Source organism: Mastomys coucha, unplaced genomic scaffold (genome assembly GCF_008632895.1).
Source record: "Mastomys coucha isolate ucsf_1 unplaced genomic scaffold, UCSF_Mcou_1 pScaffold22, whole genome shotgun sequence".
In the NCBI taxonomy this organism is placed as follows: Eukaryota; Metazoa; Chordata; class Mammalia; order Rodentia; family Muridae; genus Mastomys; species Mastomys coucha.
In genome coordinates this window covers 164,423,010-164,436,597 of record NW_022196905.1, presented here as the reverse complement: position 1 = coordinate 164,436,597, position 13,588 = coordinate 164,423,010, and the positions used below count along the sequence as shown (strand labels likewise).

The window sequence follows — 13,588 nt, the reverse complement described above, 5'->3', positions numbered from 1 at the left end:
GTGAATGAAGCTGAGGAGATAGGGGCTGGCGCGTTAGTGTTACTACTGCCCCCCCCTTCTCCTCCTCCCTGAGGTGGCCTGGTTGAAATGCCACCTCTGGCTGTGAACCTGGAGGAAGCACCCTGGTTTCTGCTCTGAGACCGTACCCACCTTTTCCTGGGGGGTCATTTCAGACACAGATGTCAAAAGCATGTCAGGAGCTGGTGTAGTGTTGGAGGTGACACCAACGACTATTCCAAGCAAGGACAACTCTGACTGAAGGGAAATGGTCAGAGAAAGCTGCTTCAGCGACATGATGCAGGCTCTTGCTCTCTTCAAATGACAATCTACGCCACACAAATGCTCTTTTACCAACCCTGCTGTTGGACCTGTCCAGCAGGGTCTTGTGTGAGGAATGAGAATGTGGGACAACTGTAAACTAACAGACATCATCTTGCCCTGCCCTCAGTCCCCTCTAAGCTGAATGGATAATGCTGAGCTCAGAGAGTCACGGTGTGGGCCAAGCGCACCACCAGGAAACGGAGGGTCCAAGGCCCAAGGCCCAAGCTAAACTGAGTCAAGACCCTTCCATGAATAGCTCTGTCAAAATTCCTAAGGAAACGGCAGTGCTTGGGAAATGGCTCAGTGGAGAAAGCCCCAAGTAAAACCATGATGACCAGAGTTTAGACACCCAGAACACATACAAATGCCAGACAGACATGGTGGCCTCATGCAATCCCAGCACTTGAGATGCAGAGTCAGGGGATGCCCAAAGGAAGTTGGCTAGCCACACTCTCTGGAATTAGCTGGCAAGCTCTGGGAGAAACTCTACCTCAGTAAATAAAGTCAAGAAGACACCGGACCTTGGTCCTCTACACACGGGGGTTCACACAACAAGCAAGCTCACATACATGTGCACCCACGTACAAACGCCTACATAGACATAGCACACACAATACAAAACAAAAGAGTGTGTGGTGCCAGGAAGACCAAAGTGATGACCAGAAGACCATGGAGCAATCTAAAATGTTCATCAAACACATGGTCTAAATCCTGAGCAACAGCTGTCCAACCAAAAGGTGTCTTAATGAAAACAGCTCTGTCCGAAGTTAGAAACAGCCTTCAGGACCCCAGCACCTCCGGAGGCTGCATTTGAAGACAGACACATTCTACAAGACTTTGGAAAATGCCCCTACTGCTATACCAAGGTGCAGTTGCTAGGGTCTCTTCCCTTCTTTCCCATTGCTGAAATACAGGGTAGGCTATAGATATCTTGCCTGTGTGCCCCTTAAAACTGCCTCCCGCCTCTACTCAGAGCCTCTGCACAGAGAATGTCAATTAATAAGTCATGGTTACCGGAACAGCCCTGATTGCAGCCCAGTAGAGCACCCAGGGGATAACAAGCTCCTCTTCCAACATTAATATTTAGAGAGAGAAAGCGCCCTACTCAAATGGAAGATAAATAATGTGTGTTTTTTTTTCCTCCAAAACACCATGTGACTTGCAGAAAGAACTGACAGGCTATTTTCAAGCTATTTGAAGTGTGACTAACTTATTAGGATCTGTCTACTTAAAATGCACAATTTGGTAAGTTTTGACACCAGCACACCTCTAGGATGCCATCACCATAATTAAAGAAAGGAACAGACAGATCACCTGCAATGTTTCCTGGGTCCCCTTGGTACTCAGTCTCTGGCTCCTGCCTGCTGGTCTACATTCTTTATCTTTAGTTTAGACATCCTAGCAGTTATGTGGCAGTATTTCACTGTGGTTTTAATTTGTATTTTCTTTAATAACTAGTAACATATTTTCAGGTGCACATCTGCCAGTGATGTATCTTTTTAGCAAAGTATTTGTTTATATTTTTTTGCTTGTTTTAAACTGAATTGTTTCTCTTCTTATTTAAATTCTTCTGTTCTCTGTCTCTCTGTCTCTCTGTCTCTCTGTCTCTCTCTCTCTCTCTCTGTGTTTGTGTGTGTGTGTGTGTGTGTGTGTGTGTGTGTGTGTGTGTGAACACATGTGAATTGTGCTAGGAGTCAAACCTAGTGTCCTTTCCTAAACATGGCAGCCTCACACCCCAAGTGAATTATAAGCATTCCCTGTTGAAAAGGCTGAATCGTTGTGTTTTGTGTTCTTTACTCTTTCTCTATATGACTGGAACAGAGCTGGGCTATTTTCAAGGCTGACACTAAAGTCCATCTCACTCATCATTGGGATGCTATGTCATGGGATGGAAGGGGTACAGAAAGGATCTGGCTGGACAGAACATTCCAGCTGCAAGTGGGGAGACAATCCAGCTCACAATTCATAGTGTGTCTCCATCAGGGCTACGTCACCACAGCAGAGGAAGCCCGTCTGTCACGGAAATGACAACGGGAGCTGGTAGACTTCCAAGCTTCTCTTTGAGCACTTGGAACTCAGCCGCCCTTTCCCTATACACGGAACTTTCCCCTCTACCCGCCATTGTTACTACACTCCTAGACCACAAATATGGTCTTGCTCTTTCTCATCTCCCATGTTTACCCAACATCAGGATGCTACACTTTCCAAAGCTCATACCTACTGTGCCCAGAATAGCTGCTCACTCCATCCGTGGGAATCTTCCCAGCCCACAGCCCGGCAGGGGTGGGCTAGGCAGGGTGACGTCTAGGCAGGGGTGGGCTGAGTGAGGTCTAGGCGGGGGTGGCTGGCAAAGAGACTCCAGGCTCTCTCTTCTATCCCATACTTTCACAGGCTCTGCAGTGTCCCCAAGCTTGCCAAATTCTTTCTAGTCTTCCTGCGGCTCCCTCACCTTAGAAGCATAATGAAGTTCCCGGGGTCCCAGCTGTAGAACTGAGTCACTTGAAATTATGTCAGGAGACTACGTGGGAGGAGAAGAAACTAGCTGGGCTTCTCAGCACACATCTCTCATCCTACACTCAGGAGCCAGGGGTTGGAGGTTAGTGAATTCCAGGCCAGTCTATACAGTCTACACAGTGAGACTTTGTATCAATGGGGGGTGGGGGAGGGGCAAGGGATCAGTGGCTTGATAAAGTGGGAAGTTCCCAGGGTGATGGGAACTTTGGACGTGTACAGACTGTGCCTGCCCTCCCCCGACACACAAGGGCTGTTCATTCTCTAGCTCTTCTTAAACTTGGAAGAACACTTTCTTTTCTTCTTTTTCTTTTTCTTTCTTTTTTTTTTTTTTTTTTTTTTTTTTTTTTTTTTTTTAAGTTCTCAGCTCCAGGATACTGAGGAACAGGGTGAGCTTTGTTGACTAATCTGGTATGCAAGATGGCTCTTCCGTAAGCATGACATCAGAGCCATGAGGTGGAGTACAGGCAGAGTCCAGGTGCCTTAGGTCCTCACCATAGTTGCCTCTGCTGTAACTTTCCCATTGAAACAACAAGACTTGGAACTCACTTAATGACAACAGAAGGCCTGCTTTCCTGGATGGCGTAACACCCTCTGTGAGCAAGGTTGAGCTGTGACATTCCCATAAAAGTGGCTGCATTTCTGAACATTGCCTTCAACATCAGAGAAGCAAACCAATCCTGCCTGCCAGTCTAAGGACCGTGTGGGTGATGTGAAAGTGCCCAGCACACACTGATATATGGTAGGTACCCAATCATACCCAATCAGCGAGTGCTGGCACAACTCTTCTCCCCAACTGAGGTTTTGTTCTAAACCTTTCCCCCAGAGGTCTGGAGTGTTTCTGATCTATTCTGGACAATTTGAGGCCTAAAAGATGACACTCCCCCCCTCAAGGGTCTCCAGATCTCTGAGCTTTGCGGGCCCTGTCCTCCATTTGCCACTTTCTACACAGACACAATAGTTCTCAAGATGCAGCTACGTAGACGTGGTCCCTCCAGCCATGTCTGAAGGCTCCTTGTAGCATCCTCCTGACCATGCATCAGAACAGCTTTGCCCCTGGTCCCTTCTCTATCACTTCTGCCCATCACCCACACAGGGAGTCACCCGGCTCCTAAGGACTCTGGGCGCCATTGATAAGGGCGTGCCTGAGGCACTCCACCCTTTACTGAGAAAGGCAGAAGGTTTATCATCCTCAGGAACCAGGAGTGGACCACCCAGTGGAGTGTGTGAGGCACCACCAGGAGTGTCCCTGTGGGGAAATGTTGTCCCTCCCCTATGTAACTGCTGTGACCACTCTCCTCACCAAGCAACTAGGAAGGATCTTTCTGAAATGTTTCAGAAAACATTGCCTGTTTTATTCTGTTGAGATGCTTGAGGGTTCAGTGACAGAGTCTGTGCTCGGTATGTATGAGGCCCTCAGCAAAATAAATAGGTAAATAAATGTTACATTGAACTGCAGACAAAACACAGCATCACGAGCTAACACCCATGTGACGCCTTCTGAACATATTCGCATAAGGACAGCAGAGAGGAGAGAGAAGCCCTGGTGGTTCCTCTTTAACAGTCTGAGGTGAGCTCCCAGTAGCGAATTGGGTAACCCTGGGCACCCAGCCTCCCTGACTGAACTGATGGCAAGTGTGGGGACTATTTAGGGAGGTGACCAGGGCTGGGTATCAGGTCCCACAGCATTGGCACGGGTGTCTGTCATGTTCTTTTTAAGAGAGTTGGATACCTTGGAGTCTATTTTTAAACTCATAAGAAAAAAAACTCCGCATGGATTCCATGGGGGCCCTTGGCAAACTAGAAACAATTACAGTGGGGGCAGGGGTGGCAGAGCATGACTGAATCTAGGACTTTCTCCTTGCATACACACGGAGGTCTCCTTATTCCTGGGATCAGATCCTAAGACAGGCCGACTGTTTGGCACAGCCTCGATGGAACTTGAGTCTGAATGAGCCTGTTAGTTGGAAGCAGTGTCTATGCTGCCTCTGGCTCTTCAGTACTGAGCTTTGGTTTTTGTTTTTGTTTTTGTTTTTTGATACCTGAGTCCTATTGTGACAAAATATCCTGTCAAAGATCATATGTTCTGGAACACCCGTCCCCTCTAACACTGAGGAGACTCCAACCAAGAACTTGCCAGGAGCATACAAACCAAGTGTGGCCCCCTGACGGCCACTGTACTCAGTGCCTGGGAAACCCAGTCCTTAGGTTGCAGAGGAGAAGCCAAGGGATTGGAGCAAGCAGCAAGTCTGCAGGAGACGGAATTATTTTCCCAATACTGAGCCATAAACTGGCTCAGTGTCACCGTGGCTCATCAGAATGCCAGCCGGGGAGCACAGACTGTTTTCTGTGCAAAAGCAGATCAGAACTTTAATATCCCTTTCTCTTTTTGGGAGGAGAGGGAACCAGAATTTCCAAAGAAGGACATGCCTTGAGCTAGCAAACATTCCCCCTTGGACCACCAGGGGTGAAGAAAGGATAAGGCCCCCTTACAGACCTACTCACTTTGGAACTCACAGGGTCCCCCATGTAGGCAGCACCTTCCTTGAGATGAATAAGACCAAACAAGTCCCTGATCAACCAAAGGAGAGCTTCTGCCAGGCTTGGCCAAAACAACAGATGTGAGTCTTAGCATTGTGCTGCCACACACCAGAGACACCATACACAGGAGCCGGGCCAGAATCTCAATGAATCGAATCCTTTCCCATGTTAAAATGAGCCATATCTGTGAAAAACAATCCACTCTCGAGCTGGTAGGCTAAGCTGCTCAATGCCGTGTGAGTTGTTACAGTGCCTGCTAGGACATCCTTAGAACCACTGTTTTCTGAGGTGGAGATGTGGCACCTGCTTCCCATCCAAGAGCTCTGGGCCATGCATCCAGATAGAGCCACATCCTGACCGACCTTCACCTCTCTGGCTTTCCCTACCATCTCTATGATATACATGGGAGTCCAGGCCCACAGGAGACATTTTGTTTCTCAACTGCCAAGACAGTGAAGCACCCAGTTCTCCCAGAGCCCCCACCTCCTTACTAAGGCAGAGAAGACGTGGGGATGACAGGGGGTGTGTCACTCTTTGAAAGTTTTTGGATATGAGGTCTTGCACAAGGTTGTCCTTGAGCTCATAGTAACCATCCTGGCCCGACCTCCAGAGTCCTTTAATTTTTCTGTCTCTCTCCCTCTTCTCCTCCACCCCCCCACATGCACACACACACACACACACACACACACACACACGCACCACCTTGCTTGATCATAACTACGATTCTAAGGGCATCACCATCTTTGAGGGCAGCGGACCAGGCCATGTAGCTCTGCTCGTCTTCTGTGCAGAGGCCGCTGCACGTGCAGCTGATGCCCAGCACAAACGGCTGACAGGAAAGCCAACTGTAGGGGAATGAGATGCTCTTGGAGCCATGTGTGAGCTGCTTTGCCAGGACGGTCCCATTTATTAGACAGTCTCTGGTGTTTCTAAACATTAAAGACAATTTCTCTACAGCCTGCAATTGTGGGAGAAACAGAGACACTGGAGAAACTGCAACACTACACTCTCGGTCACCACTCTGACATGGAAACTTACTTACTTTCTTTCTTTCTTTCTTTCTTTCCTTCTTTTTGGTTTTTCGAGACAGGGTTTCTCTGTGTAGCCCTGGCTGTCCTGGAACTCACTCTGTAGACCAGGCTGGCCTTGAACTCAGAACTCTGCCTGCCTCTGCCTCCCAAGTGCTGGGATTAAATGTGTGCGCCACCACTGCCCAGCTTGGAAACTTTCTGAAGGTGCTAAAAAGACTTGACTAATGTGGCTCTTGAAGAATGTCCAAGGATGCTCAGATGGCTCTATGGGTAACATTCACCTAGGGCAGTCAGGGCTCTGCCCTTCCTTAGAAATGCAAATCTGCCCTATGGAGACAGTCCTGTGGAGCAGTCAGGGCCAACCAGTGACCCACTTAGGCCTCTCCTATACCAGAACAAGTCCTCTTTAAGAGACAAGAGATGATGACGAATGGCCCACTGCCAGGCCCAGCGAGTGCTGCCTAAGGCTGCCAGGAGGGGCCCGTGTCCTCAAGTTTGCCATCAGGAAAGGAGCCCTGAGGCCCATGATTTGGGTGCCTTCCACAGCACTGGCCAATGATAACTCCCTTAGTGCGGAGGAGATGTAGATAAAGGAGCAGGACGAGGAAGGCTTTGGAAATAATAGCTGACATGTATGAGCCAGACGCTGCTCAAAGCACTTTAGATGTCATAACACGTTTAATTCTCTGCCTCCCCCGGGTGTCTACTATTATTACCTTCCCCCATTCTTCAAAAGCTGCAGCAGAGACACCTTAAGGAACTTGCTCCCAGATCGCCCAAGGGTGACACGGGGGTCTGGGCTTGGCCCTTTCAGAGGGGCTGAAGGTATTATTAGATAAGAAGACGAAAGTGAATTTCGGACTTTTAAAGGAGGAACTGTTAGAGTATCACCACAGAGGAGTCTCCTTAGTCATACACGACCCCAGGCACTCATCTTTATTCATTCCAAGTGGACTCTCTATGTCATTGACCACAGAGAGTAGACTCCCCAGGATTGGGTGACAAGTCACTGACCAGAGGGTGTCCTTTTCAAGAACAGTGGGAAAGCAGAGTCTCTCAACAGTGAACCTGCTCTGACCCTGTCTACTCTCACTGAGCTCACTGCAGTTAAACACCAATGGCAATTCTTGCGTTAGCCGCACCATCCCAGTCAGGAGGAAGGAGGTTTCCACGGCAGTGCCAAGCCTTTCCTGAGGGTCCCACGTCCTCAGATGGGGACCACTGGTTACTTGTCTCACTGCTGGTACAAAATACCCAACAAAGACAATTTAAGGAAGGGTTCGTTCTAGTTTATAGCTGGCGGAGATATGTCCCATCATGGCAGGGCAGGCACAGTGCTGAGAGAAGGGGACAGCTAGTCACATTACTCCTACAGTCAGGGAGCAGAGAGTGTCGAATGTTCAGCTCCTTGTCTCTTCAGGGACTCCAGGGCCCCAACCTATGAACCTGTAATGGGTGCGGCTCCCCACTTTAGTTCACATAACCTAGATAATCCCGATAGACGTGCTTGGAGGCTCACCTGATCCGGGTGATCTCCTGCAGACTACCCTCGAGGTGGTTTATATTCCATCCCGTCATCAGTCTAGATTAACCATCACATATGATGGCCAAAGTGACCGAGTAACCCAGAAGGTAGCCGCTTTCCTTCACTCTACTGGCTATGCTCTGACTTCCGAGGTCTCTTCTCTCTGCCCGGCACCAAAGCATCGTAAGTACGACTCAGGTTAAGCTGCCAACCTGGATGGTCCAGCTCCGACCACCATATCTCTGCCCTATTTTCTGCTCACTGCCAAGGCATGGAGAGCAGGCACCACACATAATATTTTATATGGGTCTCATCATTCTTAATAATTACATGGAGACCATTACCTTCCTTTTCATTTTTGTGTGTATTCTGGCTGGCTCCTCTTTTAACTCTCTTTTACTGCAGTGCTAATGTCTCCCTTTTTATAGTTATTTAAATAAAAAGGCAAACACTTGGCTGCAGTGACCATCGCTCCACCCTGCTCCCCTGCAGAAGAGTGCCTCCCACAGTGGGGATACTCCCCCCACCCCCAAGATCCATCCAGACACCTTGAACCAACACAACAAAGCAGGTCTGGATGTCCCCTCCCACTTTAAACACTGTCTTTAGCCAGTGTCAGGAATGGGCACCCTCTTTTGGATCTGGGAGATCACATAGATCCCCAAACCTTACAGACTACTGCCAAGCTTTTGGTTACCCCCCACACCCCTAAAAAACCTTAGTGGGAAGACCCTACTGCTAAAGACACCGAATCCCTGAGCCACAGAGTGTGGAGAAAGAGAGCTGGTACTGACCTGGAAGCTTCGCCCCTACCGGCTAGCTTTGATAGTACTAGAAGGTGGTGCATGCTACTGGAGGAGAAAGATGGGACCAAGAAACTGGGGCTAGACAGGTCATAGGCTCTCAGGGAAAACCCAGTCCTCTAGTCTAGAAACGGGCTAGACGGGTCATAGCTCTCGGGGGAATCCCCAGTCCTTATTCTGCATATACACAGGGTTAGTCCTCATTGGAGAAGCTGCTCTTTCTGTAGATGATGATTAGACGCAGAGACCCATGACTAGTCAGAGACTAGGGAACTGCAGAATGCTCAGCCCTCAGTGGGGCATCTGCATCTCAACCTTTCTTCCCAAAGCTCAAGGATGATTGCAAAAGAGCAGACAGAACAGTTATGGATGACTATACGGAAACCATTTTTTGGATATAATAGTACATGTGAACTGGCATTGGCTGTGGTGACATTCACAAGATCTGTACGTGTTCAAGCCAGGCAAAAGAAAAAAGCTGCAGCTTTAGGATTGGAAATCAGCAGATAGACCCAAGTCTATGGTGCATGCATGAAGGATGTTCAGTGTCCTAAAGATGTGGGCATCTGGGCTGTGGATGACTAGGAAACTCAGAAACTCTGAGAAGCAGAGATAAGAAGCCAGGGCATCTGGCTGAGATCAAACTGGAAGGCCTTCTCAGGAGAGTCTATTGTGTTGTCAGTTTGGTATGTTTGGTATTGTGGCACCGTGTCAGGACACTTCCGGTGTGCTCCCCATAGGCAGTGCAAACAGTCTTCAGGTTCCCTCTGGGGACCTGCCTGAGCACAACCAACCCAAAAACAGACCAAGTTCACCTCTTCTAGATTTTTTAAACCAACATCCACTTATTTCCTCTTCTACTCCAACTGAATTCATAAATAGGACAGCACGTCTCAAAGGCCTATAGGAGAGTGCTGTGTTAACCTGAGTGACTCAGGATATAGCCTCCACTCTCTTTCCTCCCCCTCATGGATGAGGCATCTCCCTTGTCAGAGGAAGGGTAGGGCTTAGCGGATCCCTGGTGGGTGCCACTGTGGGTGATGAGGTAATGGTTTTCCTGAGTCTGAGGCTCCTCAAAGGAGCTCTCTCCTCCAGGAGTTGCTCATTCATGTCCTTGGAGGCCTGTGTGGGGCTTGTTAGTGTAGTGTGGCCCAACAATTTCAGATTATGGGTCAAAAGTTGACTGCAGCACGTAAGGCTCAGTTGCTTAGGAGAGTGGTGAAATGAAGGGAGAGACGGGAACAGGAGTGGGGGCCTGGGACGCTGTAGAATGAAGGCCTGGGGTGGGACTAGGGGGTGGAGCAGGGTATGAAGGCAGAGGTGGCGGTTGGCAGTTGGGTCTAGGAAGTACAGTGAGAAACCACCAGGCTTGCTGTTCTTTCTGTGTGCTTGGACTTTACCAAAGGAATTACTTAGAGGGAGTACAGGCAGATGCTCGCTTGTGCAAATGCTCATCGTCTTTACGAGGGTCTCCCTTTGGAAGGCTGCAACAAGAAGGGGCTCTACCAGAGAAGAAGGCAAGCAGAACATCCCAACCCCCATGTCACCTGTCCCCTCCCAGGTCCTTTAATCGCTCTTCTTCTCAAATTCCCCCAGAGTCCTGGCAAATCCCAGAGGTCTTGACTAGTGGCCTCTTGGGCTAACTGTGTCACGACTTTAAGATACTTCTTGAACACTATGTGAACCCACTCCCCTGGCCCAGCAGAACTGTGCAAACAGGCAACTTGGCCCCACACCCCAGGGTGCTGGGTGACATGGAAGAGACCTCTACAGGTCCTCAAGGCTCGGGGTGCCCAACTCAAGCCTCACTCTCCTCCCAACAGATGCTCAAGTTGTGCAATGAGTCACTGGGCCATACACTCCTCAATTTCCACCCCCAAAGCCGAGATCTCATGTCTTAGTGGGACCATCGTGTAGAACTGACTCAGCCCTGTATCCAGCACGCCTGCCCCTTAAATATCTGTGACCCGACCGGAGCCCTAAGTAGTTTGTAATTTGGGGAGGGATGGGGTAGAACCATCTCAGGTGAACTTGTCTACATATTTAGCTGGAAGATCTATTACACTGAGTTAATTTTTTTTACATCATCTTATACTCTAAGCACTACACAAATCTGAGTATCCAAAACACCAATCTGGATCTCAAACTAAAGAACTCTGCCGTCCTCAGCTTTTAAAATTTGGTGTCTCGTTGACTTGATCATTAGACCCCAGCTAATAAAAAAACAAAAACAAAAACAAAAACAAAACAAAACAAAAAACCCAACCAACCAACCCAACCAACCAACCAACCAAACAAACAAACCAAAAAACCCTATGCGGTCTATATCTTCACCTGTACCTACGCAGCACAGGCATTCCCAAAATATCCACACAGGAAAGATGGCTTTGCTCATCCCAAGTCCATTTCAGCTGACTGAAAGATTCCCCCATGTCCACGGAGAGCTATTAAAGCATCCATGTGTGAACTGCTGAAGCCCTGCTGGCTCAGGAGGGGAAAGAAGTGAGACTTTTGACTAAGCCAGTTCTCCACGGAGGAGACTGTGGTAACTGCACACAGCAAGCACTATTAGTTGGGCTATCCTACCTAGAGCACCAGAATTGTCTAGCCGGTAATGAACAGAAGGGGAAAATGCTAGGGAAGTCACTGGGAACTCACCCTTTCTCCCATGCATTGACAGCCTGGGAGTATATATACCTTCCTGGGAGTGATCTCATCGTTGGAAAGTGCTCTTTCTCCCGGAGTTGGAAGCTACTCTGGTCATACACCAGGCGCACTGCATCTGAGACTGTTCCGACTGAGGCAGCATAGGGAGAACGGATTTCAGCTGTGTGAATCTTTTCCTCTCTCCATGACCCTTCACAGCCTTTCCCTGCATGGCTCCAGACTCCTCCCTTGCCAACTACCTGTTTGCATTCCTGCCTCAGAGACTATAGCCTTCTGCAGTCGAGCCCGAACACCACTCTGAGGCCGTGCTTCCCAAAACCGTGCTCCCAGGAACACCAGCACCGACACCCACTCTGTCTCAGGAGGAGGTGTGCTGGAAGAGTAAATGTAGCAACCCATGAGTCAGTTGAGCATTCTAACCCTCAACTGGAGTCTAAAAACCATCACACCAGTGTTTCCTGCAAGCTACTCCCCTGTCTCCTTGTTCACTCCAATCCCACTCACACAACCCCCCCAGCCTACCTGGCCCCAAAGAGCCAATAGAATATAAAAAATTTCCACAGTCGCTAGTTCATTAGAACACCCTGGTTAAACCAGCGCATCCTTTAGGAGTCTAATTGGTTGACCTTACACTAAATCCCATAAGGCATTGTACATATGATCTTCATTTCTTTCTCCTGTGAGGTCCATGGCACTAGTCCATGCCACCACCACACCACTTTTATGATGATAGATATGTGTCACTGAGCTCGCTGGCAATTGGGAAAGGCAGGAGAATATGTTAAGTCATTTCCAGGTACTTTTAGCGTGTGAACGATCAGAATCTCTGTACAGTACAACCATTCTCTGTGCCTCTCTCACTGCTTTGTGTGTGACATTCATATGGACTTGGGAACTAAGCACTTAGAGGGGCGCCATGGCGACCCTTTGGCAGATTGAGTAAGCACGCTGTGCTACAGCTGCTTTGAACATGTACATGCTTTTGGCGGAGTTTGGGGTTTGATTTTGGAAGCAGAGATAACTTCTCTACTCAGCGGCTCCAATAGAGATGTTTGGAAGGAATGGAAGAGGAGTCGATGCGAAGGTCCCAAGGGAAGCTACCTGCATCCTATGTAGGACCATCCTCCGAGCCAGTGCCTACTGTTCCAACTTCTTGGAGTCCCAGTGGGAAGCCACCACATGGACGACTGCCCTTGACCAGCCCTGATTGTCCTCTAGGGTCCCTGATTTTTTGGCAGTATGCCCATGAATACTGATGAGATATTGGGGAAGACTCCGAGCCTAGGGGCCCCATTCCAAGAGCCATTCAGCCTTGAGGAAATTAGCCAATAGTTCTGGACCCCTAGGTCATTATCTGTCAAATGCCATGATTTGTGGGGTCACACCTGTGTGGGTATAGACCACAAGCTGCCCAAGGACTCAGGATGCATTTTCCATTTTTACTTTGCCTTCACAAACTCAGTCTATTCTGACTGATGCTTCCTAAACTCTGTTCTTCACCCCTTCTGCTGGCCTCCACACAGGTAGGTCTAGGCCACTACCAGTCCACAGTCAGGATCCTGTCCTAAGTTTTTCTCTCATTTAAAAAAAGTATTAAATTTATTTGTTTGCTTGCTTGCTTATTCATTGTATGGGTGGCAGATGTGTGTGCCACAGTGCATATGTGGAGGTTAGAGAACAGGTTGTGTGAGTCACTACTTTCCTACCATGTAGGTTCTGGGGATTGAACTCATGTCATCAGGCTTGGTGGAAACCACCTTTTTTTTTTTTTTTTTTTTTTTAAATCTGGTCAGCCCTCTTTCCTCTTAGTTTTTGACACAATACAATTACGAATCCTGGACTAGCCTTAAACTAACTGTTGGCAATCCTCCTGCATCAACCACCAGAGTGTTGAGGTGACAGCATTACTATAAATGCCAGAAGATCTGACTTCCCGTTTGCTGGGGACCCTCTACTGCTCACTGTTGCTTTGACATCATTCAAACACCCTGAAGAGCCAAGTCAGGCCTCTTGTGGATTCCATGCTTCCCTTAAACTCGTGGCTCTTCTTTCTGGCTTGGATCTGCTCTGATGCCCTATGGTTCAGCGCCTTGTCTCTGCTCTGATGCCCTATGGTTCAGTGTCTTGCCTCTGCTCTGATGCCCTATGGTTCAGCGTCTTGCCTCTGCTCTGATGCCCTATGGTTCAGC

The 13,588-nt window shown here is 48.6% G+C and overlaps 1 protein-coding gene across 13 annotated transcripts in view; it reads right to left on the bottom strand.

Annotated features, from left to right (window-relative positions):
* Positions 1-13,588, bottom strand: part of Ank1 (ankyrin 1) — a 180,533-nt gene that overhangs the window by 93,552 nt on the left and 73,393 nt on the right. The gene's annotated exons all lie outside the window — the stretch shown is intronic.